Source organism: Mycena indigotica, assembly GCF_014461135.1.
Source record: "Mycena indigotica strain 171206Taipei chromosome Unknown Mind.scaff0013, whole genome shotgun sequence".
Taxonomy (NCBI): Eukaryota; Fungi; Basidiomycota; class Agaricomycetes; order Agaricales; family Mycenaceae; genus Mycena; species Mycena indigotica.
Genome location: NW_023503012.1, coordinates 414,760 through 427,954, shown reverse-complemented (window position 1 = coordinate 427,954; position 13,195 = coordinate 414,760).

The following is a 13,195-nucleotide window of genomic DNA, read 5'->3' as shown; positions in this document are numbered from 1 at the left end:
TATCCTCCGCACACCACCCTCAGACGGACGGGCAGACGGAGATCGTCAATGCTCAAATTGAACAGATGTTGCGGGCGTACGTATCGGCAAATCGCGCTTCGTGGGCAGCCTGGTTGGGACCAATTAACAGTGCATATAACTCAAACGTGCACTCGTCCACGGGATTCGCTCCCAACTTCCTGCTGCTTGGATACGAACTAAGAGGCAGCATAGGTCTCCTTGCTCCAGCAAGTGACGGGGTAGCACGTCCCTTCTTGCCCAGTCATAAGGGTGAAGACTTCATCGAATCGCTGGAACTACACCGCCAGAAAGCGAGGGATGCATTGGTATTGGCTCAGGAAAGACAGGCCAAAGCGTACAACAAACATCGTCGGCCAGTTGAAGCCATCGAACCTGGCGATTTAGTACTGGTCAACCCTCATTCTCTCGAGTTGGTCGAGACTACCGGGACCGGAAGGAAGTTGGTGCAAAGAACGATAGGGCCTTTCGAAGTAATGGAGAAGATAAACCCCTTGGTATATCGTCTGCGTTTACCCGACACCTATCCAATGCATCCTGTCTTCAATCTGGAGCATTTGAGGCAATATCGCCCTTCGGAGGAGAAATGGGGACTCCGCACCACCTTGCCGGACACGCGGGATTACCTACAGGCTTCTGAAGAATACGTGGTAGACGCCATTCTAGGTCATGAGGTTCGGAAAAGGGGAGGACAGAACGTGCGGTTCTTCCTGGTACGGTGGGAAGGATATGGCCCAGCGGATGACTCGTGGATATCCGAATACGACATGCGCAATGCGCCCGTGCTGAAGCGCGAGTATTTGAAGCTTAAAGGCCTCCATTAAGTGGCTGATTCAGTGCACGTGACCGCGCGAGCCGGCCGAGCATCACCGATGATGAGTCAGAGTGGGAGTGACATGTCACACGTCTCACTTTTTCTTCCTGACTCCATCGGTGAGTTTTTCACCTCGAGCCCCAAGCGCACCCCCCAAGCGGCCACTATCACAGGGCCTACGGTGTCGCGATGACTAACGACAGTGCAGGAAATAGCCTCCATGCCAACAGTGCCCCGCTCCCTCATCAGGTATGAGCCGCACTTGGATCCCGACCACGGTTTCGACGTCCTTCCTCCGCCCATGCGCCGCCATCCTCCTTGACTTCGCAGGGTTCGACATAGTAACGTCGAGGAACATTCAGGTCGACCCGGACACGGTACTAGTTTTGTGGTCGCCGAATTCGCTGCAACTTCCGATATGCCCGGGTCCGCCACCACTCGCCTTGCCTCCTTTGGCTCCACAGGGAAAGGAGCGACGTTGGGACGGGTCTTACGGTCGATACGACCCTTTCATCATTCCTCAGGCGGCCGGGAATTTCTATCCGCACTTAGCGCTCGTTCACCGGGCGTGCAAAATTCATCGAACGGACCCGTGGTTCGTCCGCCTACTGCGACGTATCTCAATACTGGCAGGACTCAGAGAATAAGCGCGAGGACCGCTGGCTAGGCCGGATGAACAACGAATGGCTCGACGCTATAGGGGATCTAGACGACAAATTGTGGAAGGATCTCAAGGAGTTACGACTCAAGCTCAACCCGACCCAGAAAGCGCGGCTAGAAGGATACCAATCCGGCAACGTACCTAAGTCGGTCAGCCTCGCCAACTGCCGCCTTCAATTCCAGAAAGGGTTAACTTGGGACGAAGGCCTGCCATTGGCTACCCGTCTGCAGTATGCGTTGCGGGAAAAGAGAGCGTGGTTATCATATATCACTGCTTTAGCCTTCGAAACGCGCCCTACCGATGAGCTACGCCAAGAAAGCCATTACGCGTCGGACGATCTTATTGGGTTCTGGGTCAACGGGATGGAGGAGAGAGAAGTCATGCTGCTAATGTCCAGAGGAGCTCCTGCCTTCATAGCTCACCGGCGCCAATCGCGAGAAGGGGACTTAGTGGAAGAAGCCAGTTACCACTACAAAGGATCGACCCTGTCCATAGACCGGCTAAGCCTTCCAGGCCGAGGCATCAGGGGTCCGTTGGTACCGAACGAAGAATTACCAGTAGTACCACTGGGAACAGCGGTTGGGTCCCAGCGCCCATACGAAGGACGGACTTCCCCTTCCCATGCGCGACAGCTCCCGCCATTGCCACAAGCGATAACGCCCGAGGTCTCCGGGCGAACCATGAACCTCCTCGACTACGACGATGATGAAGACGACCAATTGCTTGAACCCAAGCCGGATGAGAAGGGGCAGTTCAGAGTGCCCCCTCCGATCGTTGGGCGTATAGACAAGCCACTAACGCTCTGGATGTGGGATCCGGAGGACCCGAAGGCACCGGTTTACCGACAAGTGGGAAAGAAGCGTAACGATTTACTAGAGGAAGGCCGCATCGTTTACGACCGTACTTGGCGCCGAAGGATCACCATCGACAAGGAGCTGCAATTCCCGAGCGGAACATATCAGCCCAATCGCTATGGGTTCGACCTAGCGAAGGAAACGTGGATTGGACTGGACAAGAAGGCCCGAGAAGCTTCGAGCCGGGTATATCTGCAGGAATACCTGAGTAAAGAAGACTTACCGCTTGTCGGCCAGCCAGTTGTCATGGAGCTCCCGGCGCCGGCCGACCCTCCCGAAGCTTCGGACCAGTTCGCGCTAGCTACAGTGCGAGGCCCTTTACCAGGGCCGAACCCATCCGGCAGTTCTGGAGTTGTAGCGACGCGAGATACAGAGGCACCCGCAGGCGAGAAGACGGGAATCCCCGTCAAGATCATGCGCAATCGTGCCTTGCCCTCTGAAGGAAGCGGCATCGCCCGGCCCGTCATCCGCCCGGCACCGGGCGGGAGGCTCCAAGTGGACCGACCCGGAAGACAGCGTGAGTCTGGGAAGCTTGCCGGAAGCGGGAGAAATCGAAGATGCGCCGCTGCCCTCGGAGTACGTCAGGATAGAAGGGGACGATATCGGCGCTGTAAATTTCGCTCGGGCTCTGGAAGCTGCGGACTGGGAACTCGCTGTCCGGGCTCGTCATGTGACGGTGGGACAGAGAGCTACTTGGCTGCAGATGGAATCAGTGGATGCAGCGGCAGCTTTGTTGGAATGGGCGCGTCTCCACCGTGGCAACCAGGAGGCCCGCTTCGCAGAGCCCGCGGAGTTCTTAGATGTGCGGACCTACTCGCACGACCAATGGATTCTGGCCTCGCCAAGGTCACAAGATGTGGACATGAGATCGCCTTCCCCAGTGATGAGGTCAGCAGCAGCGGTGGCGAAACTCGGAAGCCGGAGGCCGGTCACGCCCACCGGCCCCAGAAGCGGAAATTACTGGTCGCCTAGCCGCCGGTCACGAAGCCACAGGAACGTACGACGAGATTCTCCCGTTCGCCGCCGGCGATCGACTAGCGGCCGCCCCTCTGCCCCAGGCGGATGGCGTAGGACACGGTCGCGTTCTTACGGACGGAGCAAGTCATCGCGTTCGCGTTCAGCATCGCGGGGGGCCCGGGACCGTAAAGGGAAACGGCGACAGAGGTCGTATTCGTCGGGCCGATCGGACCGACCGGACCGCAGGTCCGGGCGCCGCTGGACGCCCCCCGCTAGAATGGGAACGAGAAGGTCTAGGTCCCGTTCACAGCCGGGGGGCCATCGGGCGGGAGGATTCGCGACCCAGAAGAAGCCCCCGACGCCGCTCGAGATCAAGGTCGCCAACAGGCTCCCCCCGCCGCAGCCGTCCGACGCGCGTCGTCCTCCAACTCGTCAGGGAGGGCCGAGTTTCGCGATTTCCTGCGATGGAGGGAAGAGCAGAGATACAAGGGAAGAGCCCGTTCGCTCAGTCCTCCGGCAGCCCCTCCCCGCCGCACATTGGAAGAAAGGCTCGGACTAAGCGACAGTCGCCCAGACGTGGGGTCTCGCCTTCAGACCTGGGACGGAAGAACAACACCGTGGTACGAGGACCTCGACAGACGCCCAGCGTCGGGGGCGCCTCGGGCCGGCAGAGACCGCAAACGGCGGAAAATCACTCGCGAGTACCACGAGAAATTGAGAGCTGCTGGGTTCGAACCGCCGCTGGCGCGAGGGAAATGGAGACGCGGGTTCAACGACGACGACCGTGACGACCAAGGGCCGGGTGGAGGTCCTCCTGAAACGTCCGTTTGAGGCGCGGGGGGCACTGTGAAGAGGGTCGGTCATCAAGCGCATCAGACGAACGTTTATTCGGACTTAGTACATATTTGATTGGACTGTAATTACATCAGCGCGTGACCTAGAGTCACGCACACAATATATCTTGCTCTCATCCTTCATGACGAAGTAAGAACAGCGCGCGACGACAGCGCTACCTCGGACCCACCAAAGGCCTGAGCACGCGTGCAACTGCTCCACGTAGCTCCCGTGGTGGTCCTCGACCACAAGCTAGCATGCTCGAGCCCTACACGGGGCTCCCCAACTCTTATACAGGCGCGCTGCTTCAGCGCGCCTTACTTTCTTATACGCTGGTCGTAGCTCCGCTTCTCCTCAGCCTCTTCGAACCAACCCCCGTCACAGGTCCCCGCACCCGTCATGCCGTCCGGAGTCACTCCTACCGCAGACGCCTGGCTGGACTCACTCGAGGCGAAAATTGATAGCCTAACTGAGGCCCTTGGTTTACTCACCAACCAGGCTTCCGCTGCCGCTGCCGCCGCTAATAATGCTGGCGGACCCCAAACACCTTCGCCGGAGACGTCGATTCCGACTCCGACTCCGGTCCAGGGCGACTCCGAAGCCCTTTTTGGCGACATCAACCTCGCCTCAAAATTGGTCTTGCGACCAAACCCCCCGTTCACCTTCAACGGCGACCGGAAACGCGGCCGCACGTTCCTTTACGCGGTCCGCACCTACGCCCGCCTTGCCCCTGAGGCCTTCGTGGTCAACGGAGAGGCGAGCGAGGAAAAGGCCGTCCGCTATGCCATGTCGTTTATGGCAGAAGGACCTGCTCAGCAATGGGCGGAGCGCCACGGAAGCAAAGCCCCGTTTCCGTTTCCGTCCTGGGGCTCGTTCGTTTCCGAGTTTCGACTCCGGTTCGTTGAGGAGAACGAGCAAGATCACGCTCTCTCCAAGCTGGAGACTTCCGCCTATCACATGGGCACAAAGGATGTCTACCAGTACACCGACGACTTCGAGGACCTGATGGACCTCGCCGGATTCGAAGACGCGCTGGTCAAGGTGACCAAGTTCCGCCACGGACTTGACCCCTTGATCAACAACGGAATCACGTCCTCGAACGACCCCCCGGACCTCCGGGATTACCTTAGCTGGCGCACCCGGGCCTTCCGTCAATACAAGGCCCTGGTCCGGGCCAAGCTGATCAAGTCAGCCGCCCCCAAGACGCCTGGCGGTTTGATTCGGACTCCGTTTCCGGTCAACCGCATCCCGGCTCCGGCCCCCTTCCGCCCGGTGGCTCCGGTCGTGCCACCCGCGGCCCGCGCCCCCGCTCTGGCGCCTCCAGCTCCCGTCCCAATGGAGTTGGATCGCACCAGGGCTCGGGGTGCCCCTCGTCGCGCCTGCTTCAGGTGCGGCGACCCAAACCATCTCGCCCGGGATTGCCCCCTCCCCGCCGATGTCCGCTCGATGGACATCCTCGACGAGGTGATCCAACAACTCGGTGACGAGATGTTAGCGGAGTTGATCGCCCGCTACACGGACACAGCTGCCCTGCCGGAGACGGCAGCGGAGTCGATGGCCGGAGAGGATTTTGTCCCCCGCGACGAGTGACTGGTGTGCCCTCGTTCGCCTCTATAAATCGTTTTGCCTCTTTGTATGATGAATGCAGTTCCTTGCCCTACAATGAGCCCGAAACGAAAGACACACCCTCTCCTGCCCCCGCCTCGACTCCGTCTCCGACTCCGCCCGCGACTCCGGTCATCGTCCTTCGCCGCCTCACTGCCTGGGAAAAGAAACTGCCCAATACACCGTTGCCGCTGCCCCCGGGGCGAACTCCCTCCACCTCCCGTTGGAGCTTGAGTCCACCACCAGCGCGCTGAAGCTCTCACTCTCTGGGCTTGTCGACTGTGGTGCCACCTCCGACTTCATTGACACGAACTATGTTGCTCGGAATGGCATTCCGGTCCGCACCCTCGATCAGCCGATTCCGGTTTTCAATGTCGATGGCACCCCCAATGACGCTGGCTCCATCAAACAGATCGCGGACTTGGTCCTGCGCTACAAGGGCCATGCCGAACGAGTTCAACTGGCCGTCACCCATCTTGGCAAGCAAGACCTCATCCTGGGGTATTCCTGGTTGCGGAAACATAACCCAGAGATCAATTGGGAAACCAAGGAGGTCAAGATGACACGGTGCCCCCGCAATTGCTCGACCTGCCGTGAGGAAGAGCGCGTCGAACGGACCGAGCTGCGGCGACTCCGGTCGCTTCAGAAGCGTCTCCGCTCCGGCCCGTTCCCCTCGGTTTGCACTATGGACCTCTCTGGCCCTGAGGACGGAGACGATTCCGATTCCGGTCTCGATTCCGACCTGCCTGATCTGACGCCGGACTCGGACTCGGATGACGAAGATGACCAGCTCGAAGATGGTGACCGCATCTTCTATACCTCGTTCCGTCCCTCAGAGGAGATACGCGCAGGTAGCACCGTCTCACAGCGTCTGGCCGAAGCCTTCGCCAAGAACTCCGCCCCACCACCCTCCGAGATCCCGGACTGGGCTAAGGAGTTCCAGGACGTCTTCAACAAGGAGTCCTTCGACACGCTACCGGAGCGGAGAGCCTGGGACCACGCCATTGAGCTTGTCCCCGACGCTAAGCCCACCAACTGCAAGGTGTACCCCATCTCGCCCCTCGAGCAACGCGAGCTCGACGCGTTCATCGAGGAAGGGCTTTCGACGGGCCGGATTCGCCCCTCCAAGTCTCCGATGGCGTCTCCGGTCTTCTTCGTCAAGAAGAAGGACGGCGGACTCCGCTTCGTCCAGGACTACCGTGCCCTCAACACGATGACTGTCAAAAACCGGTACCCCCTTCCGCTGATCAACGACCTCATCAACCGGCTCAAAGGCGCTCGTTACTTCACCAAACTCGACGTCCGTTGGGGCTTCAACAACGTCCGGATCAAGGAAGGTGACGAGTGGAAAGCGGCTTTCCGGACTAACCGAGGCCTGTTCGAGCCCTTGGTGATGTATTTCGGCCTGACAAACTCTCCCGGACGTTCCAAACGATGATGAATGACATTTTCCAGGATCTCATCCTCTCCGGAGACGTCATGATCTACCTTGACGACATCCTGATCGCCCATTCCGACCTCCGGAAACACCGGCAGATTGTCCAGGAGGTCTTACGGCGACTCCGGGAGCACAAGTTGTACCTTCGAGGCGGAGAAGTGCGACTTTGAAAAATCGTCAATCGAGTACCTCGGAGTCATCATCTCCCACAACCACGTCGAAATGGACCCCGTCAAGGTCGCAGGCGTCTCCGCTTGGCCGACTCCGGAAAACAAGAAGGACATTCAGCAGTTCCTTGGGTTCGCTAACTTCTACCGCAGGTTCATTCGGGACTTCTCGACCCTTGCGCGCCCTCTTTTCGTGCTCACCAAGAAGGACCAGCAATGGACTTGGGGCGATGCGGAGGCCTCCGCATTCCAAGCGATCAAGGACGCGTAGGGTAGAGCACGGGTCAGGGTCAACCCGCAGGGTTTCAGGGTAGGGTCTGTCAGGGTCAGGGTCAGGGTACATCTATTTCTGAACCCGGCCAAACCCGGACCCTTTCAGGGTCAACCCGGAGGGTCCAATAAGCTGTTGTGATGGGACAATTCCCTATCTAAACATGATTTTTGTCAGTTTTTGGAAGACAAAAAAAATCATATGTCACTCATGTCACTCATGTGACATGTGACATAGAAGTAAATCAGATTGAATATGCTCAAAATCTTGAGGAAAAGGTTACATATACTATATCTGAGCCAATATCATATAGCAAAATGTATATTATGTCAAAATTATTGTCCTAAATACATCTTCTGCTTCCATGTTTGCAACCCGTGGGTCAACCCGGACCCGGTTGGACCCGTACCCAGAAGGGTCAGGGTTAGTCAGGGTCAGGGTCAGGGTCAGCCTTCTGAGACCCGGACCCGGACCCGTGCTCCACCCTAAGGACGCGGTCACCTCGGAACCGGTCCTGGCGATTCCGGACGACGCACGGCCTTTCCGACTCGAGGCGGACAGCTCTGATTATGCGACGGGGGCGGTTCTTTCACAATCCGCCCCGGACGGGAAGTGGCACCCTGTAGCATTCTATTCCAAAAGCTTAAATGATGTCCAGCGCAACTCACGAAATCCACGACAAGGAGATGCTCGCGATCATCCGCGCACTCGAGGAGTATAGACACTTCCTCGAGGGCGCCGCGCACCCCGTCGAGATTTGGACTGACCATAAGAATTTGGAGTACTTCAGGAAGACGCAGCACCTCAACCGGAGACAGGCCCGGTGGTCTCTGTACCTCTCCCGGTTCGACTTCACGCTGCACCACAAGCCTGGCCGATATGGGTCGGCCTGACGCCCTCTCCCGGAGACCCGACCACGGAGTCGATTCCGACAACTCCGATGTCGTCCTTCTGCGGCCTGAACTCTTCCACGTCCGCGCACTCGAGGGTGTTTCCGTTTCCGGTCCCGGCTCTGAACTCCTCCGCGACATCCGTGATGCCCTCTCCGGTGAGCCTGACCTGGAGGAGCCCGTCGCACTAGCGGCCCGGCAACTTCTTAAGGTTCAAGGTCAAGCTCGAGGCCCCCGCTCCTCACGTTCTGACGAGTGGGCCGTCTCCGGCGGTCTTCTCCATTTCCGAGGAAAGATCGTCGTACCAAAGGACAAGGACCTCCGGAGACGCATCATCAAGCTCTGCCATGACACCCGAGTCGCCGGACACGCAGGTCGTTTCAAGACCCTGGAGTTGGTCTCCCGGAACTACTGGTGGCCTCAGATGTCTCGCCATATCGGCCGGTATGTCGCGACCTGTGACTTGTGCTGTCGCACCAAGGCACTCCGGAGACTGCCCCACGGAGAGCTGCACCCCATGGAAACGCCCCGGACGCTGGCATACCGTCTCCGTCGACTTCATCGTAGAGCTTCCCGAAGCCCATGGGTACGACGCGATTATGGTCGTCGTTGACACCCTCGGAAAGCGCCCCCACTTCTCGGAGTGTCATACGACGGTCGATGCAGTAGGGGCAGCCCGCCTCTACTACCGGAATGTCTGGCGGCACCATGGGACTCCGGAGAAGTACGTCTCCGACCGCGGCTCGCAGTTCATCGCGGACTTCACCCGAGAACTTTGGCGTCTAATCGGCATCAAGCCCGCCACGTCCACCGCATACCACCCGCAGACAGACGGTCAGACAGAGCGCGTCAACCAGGAGCTGGAGCAGTACTTGCGGATCTTCACCAACTACCAGCAGGACGACTGGGATGAGCTGATTCCGGCCGCGGAGTTCGCCTACAACAACCATGTTCACTCCTCCACGCAGCAGGTCCCCTTCATGACGGACACGGGACGGCTCCCGCATGGGCTTCGAACCCGGAGTCCGTTCCGCCATGGAGTCAGTGAACGAGTTCCGTGACCGGATCGCCACCGGTGTTGCTGAAGCCAAGGCCGCGCTCACTAAGGCCAAAGAGGAGTACAAGCGCTACTACGACCGGAGACGGACTCCGTCTCCGGAGTTTAAGGTTGGCGACCGTGTTTGGCTAGACGCCTCTGACATCAGGACGACTCGCCCCTCGGAAAAGTTCTCCCATCGCCGCCTCGGACCGTTCAAGATAGTCGCGGAGATCAGCAAAGGTGCCTACAAGCTCGACCTCCCTCCGCGCTACTCGAAGCTCCACCTGGTCTTCCCCGTCGTCAAGCTCGAGCTCGCCCAGGATGACCCCTTCGACGGACGCCCCGGCTACGACCAGCCCCCTCCGGACCTCGAGGACGGAGTTCCGGAGTGGGAAGTAGAGGAAATCCTGGACGCAAGGGTGAGGTATAAACGGCTGAACTACTTCGTCAGATGGAAAGGCTACGACGCATCGCACGACCAATGGGTCCGCTTCGACCGCGTCTTCGCCCCGGAGAAAATTGCGGAGTTCTATCGTAAGTACCCTGGCAAGCCACGACACATCGCCTCTGCGACCTTCGACTCGATTCCGTTCCGGTCTATGCGTCGGGACGCCGCATTCAAAGGGGGGGTGATGTCAGGGGAACCTCCCTTTCGGCCCCTCGGAGACGCCTCCGATTCCGGTCCGACTCCGGTTCCATCTCCGGTCCGGCCCTCCATCTCGCCCACACAATCACCGATCCGTCAACGCCCTCCCGACGGTCGCCCTGGGACCTCGCCTGCGACGCCGCCCAAGCCTTCTGTGCCCGGCAGCGGCAGCTACGGACAAGCAGTATATAGTCAGCTCCCTAGCAGGCGGACCCTCAGAGTTTCTTCTCTTTGGATCCTCCCCTGCTAGGTCAGCTTCATTTGTATTCGCTTACCAATGTTCACACTTTGGATCCTCCCCTGCTAGGACCTTGATCTCAGGCCTCCGGGGTTGCCCTTACACATACTTGAATATCAGGTTAAGTAGTGTTTTGCTGATATCCTGGAACTGCATTCCAGGCTTTGAGCCTGGGGCAAATATTTTCCAAAAAGGGAATTTATTTTCAGAATATATTTGTTACAATTTTATAATATTACACATCATTGCCTGGTTGGAACATTAACCAATCTGTAACACTGACAAGCCAGATCAAAAATACATAGAAAGTGAAGCAAGGTCTCAGTCTCCGGCGCAGGCACCAGAGGCCCTTGTCAGTAATTCCAGCTGTACTTATATGGAAAGGAAAGAGCATGATGTCAGCCCAATTATTATCTGTACCTGCACAGAGGGCTGTCTGAAAAATTCCTTTTTAAAAAAGTAAGTTCTTGAACTTCTATTTAACTAAGGGCTTAAGGCTTAATTGATTTTGAACTTTGAAGCCTCAAATTAAGGGCTTATGGAGTGCCTTCCGGCCAACGTTGAACGGAGCTAATGAGGCGGGCGTGGAGCTCGGGCGGGAGGGTAGGGAAGGCATGTGGGAAGTCGCTGAAGACATATCTGCCTCGCAGCTCATGCGAGGGTCTTGTGAGTTTGGCATCAGATAATAATCAAATCCGGGGATCGCCGCCGCTGTCGCTTGGCAGCTTACCTCATGATGTCGTACGTATTTTCACCTTCTCCCGAACGTCCATGTCGCCTCCTTCGTTCCAAGGGGCCTGCATCTCAGACGAAAGTCGACAGTGCAGGCTGTGCACTGCCGATATCAATATGTGTGTCAACTGTAAGGGAACGAGGCTGTCCCTTTGTATTCCTCCCCTCTCGCTACACACATATTAATAGACACCGCCCAGCCCCTCTCCGTCCATTTCTGAGGCAATACCGACAACAAGGAGACATATATAACGCGCGCTGGGCTTGGCACGGGGTTCTATATAACGTCCTCAGGCTGCAAGGCACGCAATTCCATCCTTTCCGCCCCCGGCTTTCCTCTTCAACTTCCCTCCGCCTTGGGCTCTTTTTTTGCGCAACCTTCACAACACAAACATGCTTATATTCTCAACACTTCTTGCCACTGTGCCGCTGCTCGTAATGGCGGACTCCCCGCGTCCACCGCGGCCTGGGGCGTTCCGTCGCCCGCTGGACGCGATGCCGGGCTCTGAGTCGGCGAAGATGATGATCGATGGGGAGATGATCGACAATGTCAACAATCGCCGCGTTCGTCGCCCCTTTGATTGATCAACTCCTGTTAAACTGACCATGCTTGTGCAGTATACCGCGCGGCTGCTGCTTGGGTCGAGCAGCCAGCAACTGGTCAACGTGATCCTCGACACGGGGAGTACAGACCTGTGGCTTGACCCCCCGGAGGGCATCCTCCCGACCAACTTCGACAGCTCAGGCATCACGCACAAGATTGCATATGCCGACGGGAGCGCGTACATCAGTGGGCCCATTGGCTGGGGGCGGGTGTCCATTGCGGGGAAGGTCATTGAGAAACAGGGTGCGTTGTCTTACATTCCTTCAATACCTGATTAACCCCCGATAGCATTCATTGATGTGACACAAAACCAGGGCCTGAACGAGTGCGGGAACGGAATTTGCGGGCTCGTAGGGCTCGGGTTCGACGCCCCGGAGTACGGCATCGCGGGTGCATTGACGGCAGGCGGGTACGACGGCGTCGCTCTCGGCAAATCAGTCCTCACATCAATATTCGATGCCGCGCCGGATCCGGCCGCAAACCGCTTCTTCGCATTCTCGCTCTCGCGACAGGGCAATCCGACGCGCTCGGCGGAGGCCTCGCTCGCCATCGGGCGCTACGAAACCCGCTATCGCGAGGTGCAGTGGATGGCGAAGCGGCCGGTCCATCCGCCCAACGCGCGCACGTGGCGCATTTTGTCTGATGGCATCACCGTCGGCGTGTCGCAATCTGGCGGCTCGATTGACTGGCGCGCGGGCAGCACGAGCACACCCGCGGGTAATAGGGTCGTTCTGCTCGATACGGGCACAACGAACATTATGATGCGGCCTGAGGCTCGTGATGAGATCTATTCACGGGTCCCTGGCGCGGCCCTCGTGAAGAATGCGGGGTGGGTTAGGAACACGCATTGGAGTACCGACCGCGACGTTTGGGTCGTGCCCTGCAACACTCCAGTGAGCGTCAGCTTTTCGTTCAAGTGCGTGTCCTCTATCCATTTCATTTCATTTTTTGTTCTGATCACGGTTACAGTGGCCAGCCTTACCCCCTCCACCCTCTCGACCTGACGGACCTGTACACCATGGCGGGGCCTGACGGGAAGCAGTACTCCATCTGCGTTGGCACTGTCACGAACGGGGGCACGATTATGAGCAGCAACACCGACGCGGTCCTCGGCGACACCTTCCTCCGCAACATCTACACCGTGTTCTCGTTTGGGGACAAGGAAGGCGTGAACACCAAGCCGTATGTGCAGTTTCTCACCCAGACCAACGAGTGGGACGCGACACAAGACTTTTTGGCCGTGCGAAAGGCGAAGCTCGCCGAGGCCGCCGCGCCGGAGCTCTTGCCGGCCGAACTGATTCGCCTGTTTGAGAAGCGGGAGCCGGACGTGCTGGTCAAAAGCGCGTTGGCGGGAACGAAGGTGGCGGCAAGCGAGGCGGCGAAGGAGAAGGCTGGCGCTGACTCCAAGGAGAAAGCTGCCGGTTCCG